At 41.3% G+C, this 16,189-nt stretch overlaps 1 long non-coding RNA gene across 1 annotated transcript; it reads right to left on the bottom strand.

The window, feature by feature from the left end:
* Positions 1–1,478: 1,478 nt before the first annotated feature.
* Positions 1,479–15,913, bottom strand: LOC125391949 (uncharacterized). The gene is made up of 3 exons (XR_007229331.3): positions 15,823–15,913; positions 15,147–15,447; positions 1,479–2,005 (listed from the first exon to the last, which is right to left on the bottom strand). It is a non-coding gene; the product is annotated as an uncharacterized LOC125391949 (long non-coding RNA).
* Between the last annotated feature and the right edge of the window lie 276 nt (positions 15,914–16,189).

Here is a 16,189-nt window from a genome sequence, read left to right as displayed (position 1 = left end):
CAATTAAAATATTTTTAAAGTCCTTCCCTTTGTGGAATTTATAACCCAGAGGGATCAGGGAAATAAAAACCACATACACAAACAGTAAATATACACAAAAGATAAGCCCTATGGAGGAGCAGAATCGGGGGGTTGGGAGGAAGGAGGGTGCAGTTTTCCACTTAGAATAGTACCATTAGAATAAGCTTCGCTGAGAAGAAAACAGGTGAGCAACCCTTGGAGGAAGACACGACATGACGTGCACACTCCTCTCGCTCGGCACCAAGTGGGACTGAGGCTGTCGGTCTTCAGCACCGTGCAACTCTGCCTCTCAGATCTGTTCTCAGACACCAGGAAGACGAAGGCAACGGGTCACAGAGTAGAAACAGGCATAGGCTCTATTGACCTTCTTGGCTTTTGAGTGTGCCCTGCTGAGCAGGCCTATCTATCCCAGGCAGCATATAAATAAGCTACGAAGTCTAGACAAGCTTCTGAGTAGACTACAGAAAGTCAGAGCAAAACCTCTTTCCAGGATTTTTATTTTCCAAATCATGAATGAAGTCTTTGTCCTAGACAGCCTGTCCCAAAATGTGTTCTGCAGCGCTCTAGACCCGGGACGTGCCACACAACGAAAGGAAATCTGGTGTTCGCAGGCATGTGGAAGGACTTAGCCTCCAGCGTGTCACGCGTAGTGTTCACACATGCAAACACTCAATAGTGCGTATGTGCAGTAGATGACTATCAGAAGAAAAAAGAGAAAAATTAAAAACTGCCAACGACCTTGCTCCAGTTAACTGTGACCTCACAGCTGCAGACCAAAAGAACATTTGCTACCTGACCTCGCCACCGTAGGGAACTTGAGTCTGTGATGAGACTCGCCACCACACGCAGAAAGGAAATGAATAGTTCATCCAAAGTCTCTCCCAATCTAACCAAAACACTGAGCTAACGTATCAGATCAAATAAAAGGCAGATAGAAAATGTTCTCATGCATGAAAATGCCAGAACGACACGGAGACCTTGGGACACATAAAAACAAAACTGAGAAGTTTTACCCTGTGCCTTGGTGTCACGGGGTAACGGGCAGAAACTGAAAGCAACGGGTCTCTATGTTTGATGCATTCTTCCGGGACCCAAAGGCCCTGCAAGATTCTCAAACATTTAAAGTAAGAGGTTTCTCACCATGAAGCGGGGACAAAACAAGTCTGTCATGCTGTTTACAGCATTGGGCAGGTTAAGGGACTCACATTAAGACAGAAATACTGAAAAGAAAGGGAAAAGGAAGCCCAACCCCCTGAGCCTGTGTTCCTCCCCCACCCCCGCCCCGTCCTGTAGTCTGTGAAGTCTGTACTTTCTGTGAGTGACAGAAAAGATACGGCCAGCTCCAATACATTGAAAAATGGGGGAAGTTGACACTAGATGACATTCTCCACTCAAGAAATGAGTAATAATGTCAAAGAGGGGCACAGTCGGCCACCCCTACAGACTTCAGCGTGACACTTCCCCCATAGAAACGGTGAGCCAGCAACCAGTACCAAATGCCACAGAAAATAAATCTGCTCAGCTGAAGCCCCGGAGGGAGGAGGCCAGCGGCGAACACAAAAGTCACACCACCTCTGCGCCTGCAATACTCTCTACAGGCACCAAACCCAGTATCCCTGTGTGCCACGTTCTTTGCAAAATGCTTATCCTCATTTAAATGAACACCCACGGCAGCCACAACCGGTGCAGTTAACGCTGGGAGCACTGGAAACCGCAGGGAACAAAACGGAGGCGATGAACAAATAGATCTGTGAGTACACACGGACTCCACGCTCTCCTCGTTAACGAGAAAATACAGGGAACTTTGCGGCAGATATTACAGTTTAAGGAAGCGTGCCTTACCTGAGTGCAGCCCAGCAGGGAGTGGTCATGGCTGCTGTCACTTCAACATTTCCATTTTCTGCTCCTGGTCAGAGTCACTGAATGGATTTGGTCCCATGTGTTCTAAGCGTGGACCCCTCATCCAAACACAAGGCCCTGTGGGCTGCAAAGTGGAAGACACGATTTACGATTTTGCCAGATCAGAAATGTTTTTACTCAGACTTCATCAGAATACTGGGGTAATGAGGCCGCCCCCCTTCGTTGAATATATTCCCCCTTTGTCACCACAGTCTCTTCCCAGCCTCCAAACTCCATTGCATAAAAAAGGAGACACAAATTTCAGGAGGGGAAAAGGGTTCTATTTTTATATTATTTTATTGCCAGGAGCACGTACGTGTTAATTAACATAGTAAATGGCATTAGTAACACAGTCTTCCTGGAGTAGTTAAGATGGATTACAAATCAATTAGTAACTGATCGAGTTTCTCTCTCTCTCTCTCTCTCTCTCTCTCTCTCTCTCTCTCTCTCTCTGTGAAACATTGAGACAAAGAGACAGACTCCAAGGATGGAGTTAAAGAAGTTATTTCCACTGGCTGGTGGTGCACACCTTTAATCACTGCATTATAGAGGCAGAGGCAGAAGAATCTCTATGAGTTTGAGGCCAGCCTGGTCTACAGAGTGAGTTCCGGAACACCCAGGGCTACAGAGAGAAACCCTGTCTCAAAAAAAAAAAAAAATGCAAAACAAAAAACAAACAAAAAAAGAAGTTATTTCCTAGTTCTCATACTGTTTCCCTCCTCGGGTATGTGCGTGTGCATGTGCATGAGTGTGAGTGCATGTGTGCGAACTATCCTCAGATGTTGTATGTCAATCTATAGATTGCATACAATTTCCTCACAAGATATTCTCTCCCACAAGTACCGGCTGCACAGAACAGTTAGAGTAAAGATAGATCTATGTTACGGAACACAGGAGGAAACCATTTGCATCCTTGGGTAAGACAGAGATCCTGGAGGAACTGCAACAGGAGTCAAAACCAGGTATCTTCAACTGCCTCCTTTGATAGCTCTCCGCCGTACTTTAATAAACGAACAAGGAGACTCGTACCTTCCCTTAACACTGTCCAGGAGTCGAAGGCTCCTTTCGTCTGCCAGCTGGTTAACTCTTTATCTCAGTTTCCATTCGCTTACAGACTCCAAGCTCTCTGCTGCCCTAAACCACTCTTTGCAGCCCAGCGCTGTTACATCCTCTCTGCTCTTCATCATCAGGGTCTCTTCTATTGCTCCTGCTCCATGTTTTCTCCATCCTATCTCACTCTTTGCTCTTACTCACTCAGCGCCCCCTTGTGCTGGTCCCTTCATGACATTACCCACATTTATCTTAGTTTTTCTTACCATCTTTCCACCCCTAACCCTTTTTTTACTCTTATCCCCATCTAGATTCTCGCCTCTTTGTTCTTTTAAGGTGTGCTGCCTTTCTGCCTTTCTTGAATTACATTAGGCTTAACTTCTAAATTCGTTTTTTATTGATTTTTATTGAGCTCTATATTTTTCTCTGCTCCCCTCCTGCCTCTCTCCTACACCCTTCAGCCCTCCCACAAGGTCCGCATGTTCCCAATTTACTCAGGAGATCTTGTGTTTTTCTACTTCCCATGTAGATTTGATCTATGTAAGTCTCTCTTAGTGTCCGCATTGTTGTCTAGGTTCTCTGGGATTGTGATTTCTGAGCTGGTTTTCTTTGCTTTATGTTTAAAAGCCACTTATGAGTGAGTACATGTGATAATTGTCTCTCTGGGTCTGGATTACTTCACTCAAAATAATGTTTTCTAGCTTCATCCATTTTCCTGCAAAATTCAAGATGTCGCTATTTTGTCCTTCAGTGTAGTACTCCATTGTGTAAATGTACCACATTTTCCTTATCCATTCTTCAGTCAAGGGGCATTTAAGTTGTTTCTAGGTTCTGGCTATGACAAACAAGGCTGCTATGAACATAGTTGAACACATGTCCTTGTGGCACGATTGAGCATCCTTTGGATATATACCCAAAAGTGGTATTACTGGGTCTTGAGGAAGATTGTTTCCTAATTTTCTGAGAAATTGCCACACTGACATCCAAAGGGGCTGTACCAGCTTGCACTCCCACCAGCAATGTGGGAGTGTTCCCTTTTCCCCACCTCTCCAGCATAAGTTGTCATCAGTGTTTTTGATCTTGGCCATTCTTACAGGTGTAAGATAGAATCTCAGAGTTGTTTTTATTTGCATTTCTCTGATGACTAAGGATACTGAAGATTTCCTTAAGTGTCTTTCAGCCATTTTAGATTCCTCTCTTGAGTGTTCTCTATTTAGGTCTGTACTCCATTTTTTTTATTGGATTATGTGTTCTTTTGGTGACCAATTTTTCTAAATTCTTACACAGAAAGAAAAGTCAGGGGTCATGAGCTAGAAACTCAATTCCCAGTCAGACAATGATGGGAGATAGTGGGACCTTGAAGAGCGGGAACTTCTTGAAATCAATTAGATCCCTGGGCATGCCATTCCAAAGAGATCACTATGGTCCTACAAAGACTCAAGAGAGAAAGCAAGGGCACTCTGGGTGCTTACACTCTTCCATATAGCTGTTCCCTTCCAGCCTTCTGACACGTATTGTAGCCAAGAGAACCCTCATCAAAGCATTCCATGTGTCTGCCTAATATTGAACTTTCAGCCTCCAAAACCATGAGCTAAATGGAGCCTTTCAAATGACAGGTATCCTTCTTCAGGTATTGTATTATAGTCCCAGAAAACAGAATACTACAGTACAGAAGCAAGATAATTTTCATGTTTACCCCAAGTCAAATAGAACAAGACAAATAATTTGTCTCTTAAGAACAAATATCAAATTTATAAAATTGAACACAGCTTCATGGATCTTGACATATACTATTAGTTTAGATATACTACATAGTGCATACATGACTGACATGTTAGGGTATTTTTCATATGAAATGAAAATACAGCAGAAAAAGCAAAGCTGTGTTTTTCTTTTCCACTCCACATCACTCTATTTAACCATGCATTATTTATTTATTTATTTGAGCCTTGTTCTCTTATCTCGCCTTTGACTAAACCTTGAGAAAAGTGTCTGTACCGTGTAGGAGGCAAAGACAAAGGAACTGAAATGTGCTAGGTTTTCACTCTGCTCCAGGCTTCTGCTACCTGCTCAGCGTATCTACCCTTGTCACAATCCTGGGAAGTACAGACGATGTTTTGAATTTTAGGAATGAGGAACTTGAGCTTCAGAAAACTTAAACATTGTACTTTAGACTGTATCTCCAGAACAGAAAACAAGAGAACTGAAAATCTCAGAAGAAGCTGATTTTAGTAACCTAGTTTTCCTAAGAATGTCTCCAATATTAGACACATAATAATTACATATCATCTGTGATGATAGGCAAGGTGGTACCTAACTGTAATCAGAGCACAGACTGAGATGGGGTGTTTGATGTACACTGAGGATACAAAGCATAGCAGACTACTGTCCTGTCATCACTGTCTTCCTCATCATCCTGACCTTGATTGACATGATGGCCACACCAGTGTACTCACTTTTTGAAAATTCAAATTATTATATTATATATAATATTACATATTACATGAAATTTAAAAATTATGCACACACACACACATATATATATATATAAAATTAGTGGAATGTTGTACTTCCAAGTATTATAAACATGAAAAAATAGTGTTTATATGTTAAGAAAAATATAATCATATGACAAATATTTAATTAAAAATACTCTTATATATGTATAGCTAAGTATAGGCTGTGTAATATACAGAAGAATTTTTAGGATAGTGTAAAAGAAAGTGCCTTGGTGTTGTATCACAAGTATTTTTCCTAGAGAATGAAATTATAAGTTGGCTTAACTTTTATTCTTACATTATTCTACATTTTCTAACTTGGAGTCATTTTAGTCCTAAATCCACCTTGTTGCTAGACATTGACGCAATACTCCTAGGAAGCTTACTTTATAATCCTCACACTGTGTGGCTACTATAGTCAGAAAACATCAGCAAATGCTATGGAAAAGGCACAAAACAGCGGAATGATATTCCAAGTGGTGACCAACTTTTTTGTGCATTTTTGTTTTTTGAGACAGGGTTTCTCTGTGTTAACAGCCCTGGCTGTCCTGGAACTTGCTCTGTAGACCAGACTGGCCTTGGACTCACAGAATCCCCTGACCCTGACTCCAAGTGCCGGGATTAAAGGTGCAAGTCACTACCACCCGGCAGTAATAAACTTTTATGTGACAGATTTTATTTCATTTCTGTGAATTATTATGTTCTTTTTAAGTTTTTAAGTTTTCTTCTATAATCGGGGGAGTGGGTGACAAGGAGCTTTGAAATATCAGCAAAGAGCAACCTTCCAGATGATAGTGTAGGAGCCACCAAATTTTTGCCTCTCCACAGAAGAAATGAATATAGCAGAGAAAAATGCTGAAATTGACCTTTCCAGATCTGTGGAAGTTGACCAAAGTCTTTAAGGTTTTACTTCGGTTCCAAGTATAAGGCCATTGAGTTTGTGGCACTTGAATTAGTACTGTTCTCACCCCGTCTTCAAATCCCCATAACAACCTCAAAATTCTACAATTTTAAAACCAGGGATGCTGTAAGATCAGTAGCCGAGCATCCACAGAGGGACCAGAACAATTCTGGAGCGCCCAAAGATCCTCCATCTGAAGAGTCAGCACATTTGACCTGTCTGGCAGATTCCCTAGGAAAGTTCTGTAGTGAGGTTTGTGATTTGGCTTGACTCCGAGCCCACACGGTAAGGAAAGCAGAAGCCATTCACCAGAGCACACATGTCACTGTTTCTACTTATACAAAATGTCCAGAATAGGCACACCCATAGGGACCGAGAGCAGACGTGTAGTCTCTAGATTTGGTGAGAACAGTGACCAACTACTAATGGGTGCGGGAGCTCCTGATGAGGTCAGATGTTCTATAATCAGAGCGGTGGCAAAGATAGCACTTTGTCAATATACTAAAACTTACTGACTCATACATTCTGAAAGGTGTAAGTATCATAGTATATCAGTATATCATTAAAACTATTACTGAGTCATAGACATAAAACAATACAAAAGAGTACAAAAGAAAAAAATGACCACATGTGCTTGCCCCCGTGAGCTCCTCAGTCTCCCTTTCCACCTTCCTGTGTTCCCCTTGGGCTGCTTTCCTTGTCCTTCATCCCATTTCTTGCGACTCTCCTGGGTTTGTAACCTACTCAGTTCTGTGCACCACGCTGCGCTCCCCATCTTACACAGGAGACTCATGAGCCATGGAGAGGAGAGGGCCCAAAGAGAGCCAGCATTAAGAAGAAGCAGGAGCAGGAGGCTGCACTGAGCCGCTCCCGTGGTGGCTTCCAGGCTTCCTCGTCCTCTGTGATGGAGAAGGACTTGCACAGGATCTCAGCCCGTCTCTGAGCTTCCTGAACCAGAGTCAAACCACTGGATCCATCAGCATCCACTTCTTCTCCCTGGCATCTTCTTTCTCTCTTCCCTGGCCCCTGTCATATCTCTGAATCTCTTTTATACGCCTTTCCACCCCTTTCCCTAATCACTTTTCTCTCTCCATTGACTCTAGATGCTGAAGTCTAGCAGCTTCCCTCCAAAACACCCCCACCTCTCTCCATATCTCTGCCACGTGTCTTTCTAAACTTTAAATTATTCCCCAAGGTTTTCTATATCAAAGCCATTAACAAAAACATCTTAGCCTAGCTTTACTAATCAATGCTTGTCTAAATTCTTTCTAAGGATGGTGGTTGAATCTGCTTTCTCTACTCCAGCAGCAAGACTTGGAAAAAGTCAATCACTATTATTTTAAATACCAGTAACACTGCCCAATGAAGGGCTAGAAACCCCCTGAGAGTTTTCATACAACCCAGTAGATTATGAGGGGCGTGGTGACCATGGGGACAATAAGCAGAGCTATGCTCAATAACAGCATGGGGTCCTCAGGACAGGTAGTCCTCAGGGCTTTGCCTCTCCTAGGCTCACTTGCATTGGTTTTGCTGAAATGCATGAAAACAAAATCAACATTAAAGGAATGCAAGTGACAACTACATTGAGTTTCCATTTCGTCCCAATCAGAATGACTGTCATCAAAACAAATGGTGGTAAGGATGTGGAGTGGGGAAATGCTTCTAAACTGTTGATAGGGATTGTGGTGCAGCTACGATGAGATCTGTATGGAAGTTCTTTAAAAAATCAAAAAGAGCTACTGTATGAGCTGAATACCCCAGTCTTTGATTATGATTACCCAACGCAGTCGATCAAAGGCTGCACAGTATAGAGCAACTGCCCACTCGTGTGTATCATGGGACTATTCACAACCAAGTCATGGAATCAGTGTAAGTATCCATTGGTATATAAATGGATAAAAAAAATGATATATAAAGAAAAGCTGAAACCTTTTACCATTCAAAATCATGGCCCCAAACTAATTACTTATATACTTGGGGGGGACACCATCCCCAGCTTCCCTCACTCTCCACCTTGTTAGCTTCCAGAGCAAGAGCAGAAGCCAAAACCAGAGAAATGCTTGGAAGAAGAAAGAGCAAAGCAGACATAACATACATTCTTCTCTCTTCTCTCTCTCTCTCTCTCTCTCTCTCTCTCTCTCTCTCTCTCTCTCTGTGTGTGTGTGTGTGTGTGTGTGTGTGTGTGTGTGTATTCTGGTATGTTTGTGTTGTGGTGTGTGTCTCTGTGTTGTAGTTAGTGTATATGCAGAAACCAGAGGTTGACAATAGGCATTTTGCTTTTTGAGACAGTCTCTCTCTGAATCTGGAGTTCCATGGTTGATATTGAATAATATTACTGGCCAGTAATCTCCGGGCTTCTGTCTGTCTCAGCATTTCCAATGCTGGGATTACAAACATGCATAACCGAGCACATTGGCTTTTTAATGTGGTTTCAGGTATGGAAACCAGTCCTCGTGTCTGCCTAATTTGTGCTTTATCAACTCAGTTAACCACAGTGCCTATGTGCACAGTTCATCTTGTTCTAGCTGCCAGCCAACTATTTCATTTGTTGGTTGCAGGGCAAAATGAAAATGAAGGATACCCAGTTTAGGACACTGAGGATAGAGCATAGTGTCATCCCAAACCCACAGCCTCTGTGACTAGCACAGACCACATGCCCAAGATGGTACCACTGCCAAATCTGGGGCAATAGAAGGTTATGAAATCGTTTCTGTTGCTGGTATGAAGCCAGCTTGGCTATTCTTTCCTCTGTAAAGCCATGGTGACAGGGGTGAGCCATATTTATTTACTGCTGGCCATAAGCAACATTCTGCTCCTGGAAGCCTGGAGCCTAGAAATACAAAGTGTTAGAGGTAGCCCCACACCCACTCCTGCTGGGGGAATTAGAAAGAGGCTGGCTTAGAACCATTTTGAAACAGTCAAACTCCTTAGTTCTTAGGAAACTTTCACAATTGTGGGGCAGAAGGTCACTCAGTAAAAAAAAAAAAAAATTACATAGTAGTCATCTAAGTACCTGTCTGAGTCTTTCCCATATGCCGATGCTACACATTCCTGGGTTATTTTCTTATGTTTAATAATGACTATTGGATACTATTCATGTTACTTATGGGTATTGGGTGAGAGATGAAAGGGATGAGAAAGCTGCCTGCTATTTTTATCCATTGTACATCCTGCAGGGGAAAAATAGAGATTATCATTATTCCCCCTGCATGCCCTGTGTAGCCCATACAGTCTTGAACAAAGGTTCAGTTCAGAATTTTGGATCATGGACTTTTGATAGTTGAGCAAGGAACTTTTTGAGGTCAGAGAACAAAAGTCATTACAAGCTGATGTACCTTTCTTAATAAGATGGATTGGTGATCAAAGGTGATGAATAATTCCTTGTATCCATTTCTGCCCTCAGAGTCCTGATATGATTTAATAAAAAATCCTGTTGATGAGTGGGCATACAACCTAAGGATTTAAAGTAAAAATGACTGATTGTTTTCATATATGAAAGTTTAGATTTGTGACATTTTTAAGATTTGTCTTATAAGATTACCTTTTGGAATAAATAATAACACAATTCTTTTTTTGTAACTATAAAATGCAGCCTGCTAGTAAAAGAATTGGCTGAGAAAAATACCTTGCTTGCTTATATTTTATTAGTCTATAATGAGTTACTAAGATATGAATGTATGTGAGTCCTTAGAAATAAGTTGTTCTGCACCTGGAATACTTCAAATGTTTAATCATGCAAAGGAAATGAGAAACATGCTTTTAAAAATGTATATTCATTATAATCATCCTCTTGAAAATCGGAATGTAGCAACATTGTAAGTTTTATACTGCTTGAAAGATTTTGCTGGGGTATATAAGCCATAAGGGAAAAACAGAGATATAGAGAAGGGATATATCAGGAAAGTTGTAAAGAAAGAAATAAAGAAGATAGATCCTGACATGTTGAAGGTGTGTGTGTGTTCTCCCTTTTTGGCTGGCCCCGAAGAACTAAGTTTTGCCTCACTCACCAGCCCCAGAGGAAGAAGTTTTACTCCTGTGGGAAGAAGTCAACCATGTGAGTGATTAGTTTGCTGACTCCATGCTTCGGTTTCAGCTCCTGAGCAGCCAAAATCTGACCTTACTGCAGCCAACCATACTATGTGAGTCTGCAAGCAAGGATCACCTAGAAAAGTCTAGTTGAAAACAGAATATGCCAGGAGTAGTACGTCCTCCCTTCAAGTGCTTGAGGAAACTCAGTTTTCCCTCCTACCTTTGAGAACATAAGCTTTTGTTTCATTGCGGCCATCCTGAAACAAAACAATGTTTGTGTTTGGAAATGGCTGTATGAAAAGGGACTTTGACATCAGATTCATCAGTTAAGACATTTATTTGTATAAAGGTAAGCATAAATTAAGGTATAGATAGAGCAGGAAAGAGATATTGGCCAGTTAACATTAGGTAAAGAGCGTGCTTCCTCAGGGAGGAGCCTGGCATCTGAGCACTGAGGACGCATCTGTCACACCCACCTGCTCTAAGCAAAGTAAACTACTACATTTGTACAGAATTTCATTTTCTATGTTTTTAATACCCCTTATTAAATCAGAATGGGTTTGATATGGTCCTCAAAAATTAATAACATTAAAATTCATATACAACACTCAAAAACTAACTGATCTTTCAACTATCAAAAATAAAAACCAGATTGTTTCTAAGGCAACATGTTCCTCCATGGCCATCCACCTCAGTGACAGCTGTTCCTTCGGTCAGTTTGAAGTCAATAATCTCCTGCATGTGAATTATCTACAGTCTCCATGGCACAAACACCGCGTCATTGTGCATACCAAACTCTTTGATAAAATGTATGTTGCGGGGGGGGGGGGGGACTCAAGACACATTTCTCTGTGTAACAGCCCTAGCTGTACTGGAACTCACTCTGTAGACCTGGCTGGCCTCAAACTCAAAGATCCACTTGCCTCTGCCTCCGAAGTGTTGGGATTAAAGGTGTGCACCACCACCACCTGGCCTAAAAATGTATGTTCTCACTCTGTATCAAACGCATGACAATCTCCTGCCACAGCCTCCCAAGAGCCAGAATTGCAGCAATGAGTCATGCTGCCCAGTTTTCAAATATTTGAGTACAGCTCACAGTAACTTCTAACTTGAAATTTCCATCCTATAATATGAACATTTGATGTTCTCACTCTGTGTTTATTTCCCACTTGATGAGACCAATCTGAATGGCGGTGAGGCGTGAGTGTGACTTTCAACTACCACTTCGGATTCATTTGACTTGGTTTATCTATGATTTTTTTCCTTTGGTAAAAGAAGTGCATTAATTTTGTTTTCAAGTTCTATCATCGCATTGCTGTATTGATTTACATCCCTTGAGAATCTTTTGAAGATTATTTTATCTTTAACTATTGTTAAAAGTTGTTACACATATATTATATATGTGTGCATCATAAACACTGAAATAAAATCTCTTCAGTCTGTGTAATGTTATAATCTCAAAAGATCAAAAAAAGAAAATGTAAAAAAGATTATATGTGTGTGTGCGTGTGTGTGTGTGTGTGTGTATACCTATATTTAAAGTTACTCAAAATCAGACACTGAATCAAGTTCTCAGATAAAGGAAATATATTTGGGGCACTATCTCAGAACTATAAAAAAATTTGGAGGACAAAATAAGAGGAAAAGTTCGGAAAAGAGTGGATCAACAAATGCATGACTGAGTGTGAGCAATTGGAATCAAACTTTCCCTAGACTTTAGTGGGGCATGCTCTAATTCTCTAATTCATAAACACTTTTCTGGTAGCTCCTGCTTGCTTTGATGATCAGCTTCATCAGAGTGATGAAGAACAAGGCCAATGGTCCTGAGGCACTGTAGGAAGACTAGAGTATCATTGTGCCCGAGAAAACACAGGAAGACTAGAGCATCATTGTGCCCGAGAAAACACAGGAAGACTAGAGCATCATTGTGCCTGAGACACCGCAGGAAGACTAGAGCATCACTGTTCCCGGAGCCAATGACCTTGAGACACTGTGGAAAACTAGAGCATCATTGTGCTTGGAATACAAAATAAACATCAAATTTCACAGGGAAAGGGAGCTGGCAAGAAATATCCAAAGAAAAGGAAAATTCTACCAGGTAGACAGACAAACTTTCCCTCCCATGATTAATCAGAAAATGGTAGCAAAGGAAGTAGTCAGAGTTAATAAGTCATTAACTGTTTCAGGAAACATTTACATTTAAAGTCCTTACCATAAAACATGACTGATATCTGCTTAGATAGCACAAGAGAAGCGGCCACATACCCACGTGCCATGTTTTGTATCTGATTAACAGCTTAGTTGCAAGAACTGAGTCTCAGCCTGCTGGGTAGAATATGCTTCACAAGCATTGAGTACTATTGTCACAATTTCAAGGAACAAGTAACAGAGTCCTGATTTTTGATAAAACAGAAACTCAGAAAACTTAAAAGATTCACCTAAGATCATTTCAACCAAAGGGCCACCCTTGACCCATAGGGAGTTCAGTTTCAGGAGCACTGGGTGTTGGTGTCACAGGAGTTTCTAAACAAGGCAAACCTCCTAGTGGGATGGACAGGGAGGAAGCTGGAAGTGGAAAAATCAATACCTTCCCAATTGGAGTTATGCACTCATAACTCTGAGAGGCAAATGGATCATCATAGGCTTGGGGTTTGTTTTGTTTTTTCACTTGTGATAAAAAGGAGCCTGAGAGTAGAAGAAAGAACTGGGACTAAACACAGACTGGTTCCAAGTTAGAAGCGAATATAGCTTTAAGGTTCCCTCCTAGACCCTGTAAAGAGATTACAGGGTAAGAACTAAGCCTAAGTCCCAATCTGAGCCTCAGATGACAAGAAAGTTCTTGGCTGAGGATGTGACCACGTGACACAAAAGGAAGGGTTGGAGGAGGAGCTGAATCCTTGACAGTTACCCACTTCAGAAACTACAATGCATTAGGTGTGCCCCAAGTCTGCATGGGGAAGGCAGTTTGTCCCTGAAGGTCTGCTGGTTAAAAATTACACAGTTGCCTATGGCCATGCCTGGAAGATCATACATAGGCCTCTGATCAGGAGCTGAATACCTCAGAGACTTCCACTGGAGTCTTGAAATCCAAACATAATTTTGTTCTCTCTTCACTAGGCCCGGGAATTTTATTTGTACACACAGGAGGTACAGTCTCTTTTGGTTAAGAAAGATTAAAACAGATCAATTATTGTTCCAGTTGTTGCTTTTAAAATATTGACACAAGGAAAGGATAGAAGAGGGAGAAAAATAACAGAAATTACTTTTTAGTTTTGAGAATAACAGTGTTGACTAGATTAGAATAAATATAGTAAGCAATCATTTTTGAAACTTAGCTATAGTGTCAGGTCCCTATATATCGATCACAAGGTACCTGTACCAATCCTTAAAAGAAAAAGTTCTTACCATGAACCCTGCATAATCATATGAGCATGTAATGTCATTGAATTTATCTGGTTTTAATCATTTCCTTTCTGATGGGCTCACATGGCCTTTGCGGTGACTGTCAGAGAGCCAGCCCTTACTAGGAATTGTTTACAGATGAAAATTCTTTTATGATCATTGTTAATGACAGGCGATGTCATTGGATAGTAATGATTTACTAGATGTAGTAATAAATGAATAGAAAAATCACAAGATTATAGTGAGATGTACAAAATATTGATAACCCTGACTTGAAGTAAAGTCTAGAACCTCTAAGCTATGTTCTCTTTTGGATTATTTTGGTCTTGCAAAGGCTGCATTAGCCCCACGTCTTTAATTTCTTTCTTCATATAGATTGTTGTCCTTCCTCAGCCCTTTTTCCAAAATTACACTTGACAAAGAATCAATCTAAGAATGTCCCAACAGGGGATCTCTGAGAAGACCATATTTCACTGAATGCCCCAACAGGGGGTCTCTGAGAAGACCATATTTCACTGAAGGCCCCAACAGGGGGTCTCTGAGAAGACCATATTTCATTGAATGCCCAGCAGGGGTCCCTGAGAAGACCATATTTCACTGAAGGCCCCAACAGGGAGTCTCTGAGAAGACCATATTTCATTGAATGCCCAGCAGGGGTCCCTGAGAAGACCATATTTCACTGAAGGCCCCAGAGGGTCTCTGAGAAGACCATATTTCACTGAAGGCCATGCACACAGTGAAGGATTGTTTGGTTGCCTGTTGAAATCTGGCATGTGTGTATATCCCTCATGATGGCCAATTAGGGCCAAATTTCCATCCTTCTGAGTTCCCAGATTTATCTTACTAGAAGAAAATGAAGGAGGCAAAGGGGGAAAATATAACAAATCTGTAAGTGTGTGTGTGCATGGGTATGTGGTGGGGGGGAAGATGCTGAAGAGAAATTAGAAACAACCAAGATGGCCACTGAGGGACATCATGGCATTAATACTGTTAAAGTTTTAACCAAGCTTTGTTCTCTGTCCACACCAGGTGGTGAGTCATCCAGTGAAGAGCCTCTTGTGATGGAAACTAAATATGTGATAATGAAGAAACAAGAAGCAAATAGTTTGCACAGTTCAAGTCAACTCTCATTTCAAAGATAAAATAAAGACTGCATCCTTTAAAAGGTTTTCTAAGTCTTCTCAGCTTAGCTTCCAGAGAAAGGCACATAGCCATCGAGTGTGTGAATCACTCCTCCGAAGGGCTAGTAGACCTTGCATTAAGGCAGTTCCTGCCAAGAAATGCTTAGGGTATAATTCTGCTGGGTGTAAAATTTTCAGATCATAGAAACACATTGTGAAACTCACCATTTGGAAGGAGGCAAGTGCCGTGTGGTATGCCGTTGCTGGGCCTGAACATCATCAGCTGGACGGCACTACTGTCTTCTGTACTCCACAGGCAGGAAAGGCTTTCTGATGCTCCTCTATACCAATGGCTTCTCTCTTCACGTCCACCACTGCCATCTTGCTTCTGTGTCTTTATTGTTTACCTTCCTTCTTGCTGCCTCTGCTCCCTGAAGCTGCTTTTACCCGCTTTCCTCGCCGATGCTCTAAAGGTAGAAAGGACAACTGACACAACATCCTAGGAGTGAGTCTTCATCTCCATTGCCTGGTAACAAACAAAATATAAACAATGTGGTCACGTTTCATTCTAGAGAAATTAGGTCACTTGTGATTTCCAGAAAGATACATGTTATTTCTCCCTTAAAGATCTGCAGACTTCAACTCAGAAAACAAATACATAGGGCTAGCCTGGCCTAAACATACAGCTTGTTTAGTATGAACTGGGGTTCTAAACAGGATCCTGAGCATTAGAAGAGAATATCTGTAATTTGAATTAGAAAATAACAAATGCTTTAGAGCCGCAGAACTGTTAGGTGCCAGAGATCATTTGATCTACCTGCTTAATATTCACAAAGGAAAAGACAGAGTTCTATAGGCTAAGGATACTCAAAGTCACCTCACTAGTTGGAGATTGCCTCACCTTAATAATTCAAAACAGCCATGTTTTGGGTGGTTTGGTTGTTTTCCTCTGTTCTTTGTTCTGGTTGTTTTGTTTTAATTGCATAGCTTCTGCAAAGAAGAAAGCAAATTGTAATGACCAGACCAACTATTTATATTTTTTTCTTTTCTGAATCCACATCATGGTCGTTACTCTGTGCATTTCTCTTTTGTACCCTCCCACAGTCTGGGTCACAGGACCTCTCGTCATCCTCAGTCACCTCCTAAGTATGTGTCCCTTAGAATACCCCCAAATTTGGATCCAATCCAACCATCTCACTGTTCACACAGGCTTCTCTCTTCCGTATCTCTCACTCAGCTAGTCCTCATTCTGACTACTCTTTATCTTA

Source organism: Myodes glareolus, chromosome 5, assembly GCF_982192425.1.
Source record: "Myodes glareolus chromosome 5, mMyoGla1.1, whole genome shotgun sequence".
Classification (NCBI taxonomy): domain Eukaryota; kingdom Metazoa; phylum Chordata; class Mammalia; order Rodentia; family Cricetidae; genus Myodes; species Myodes glareolus.
Note: the sequence above shows the minus strand (reverse complement) of the source record. Positions and strands in the feature narration are given on the sequence as shown.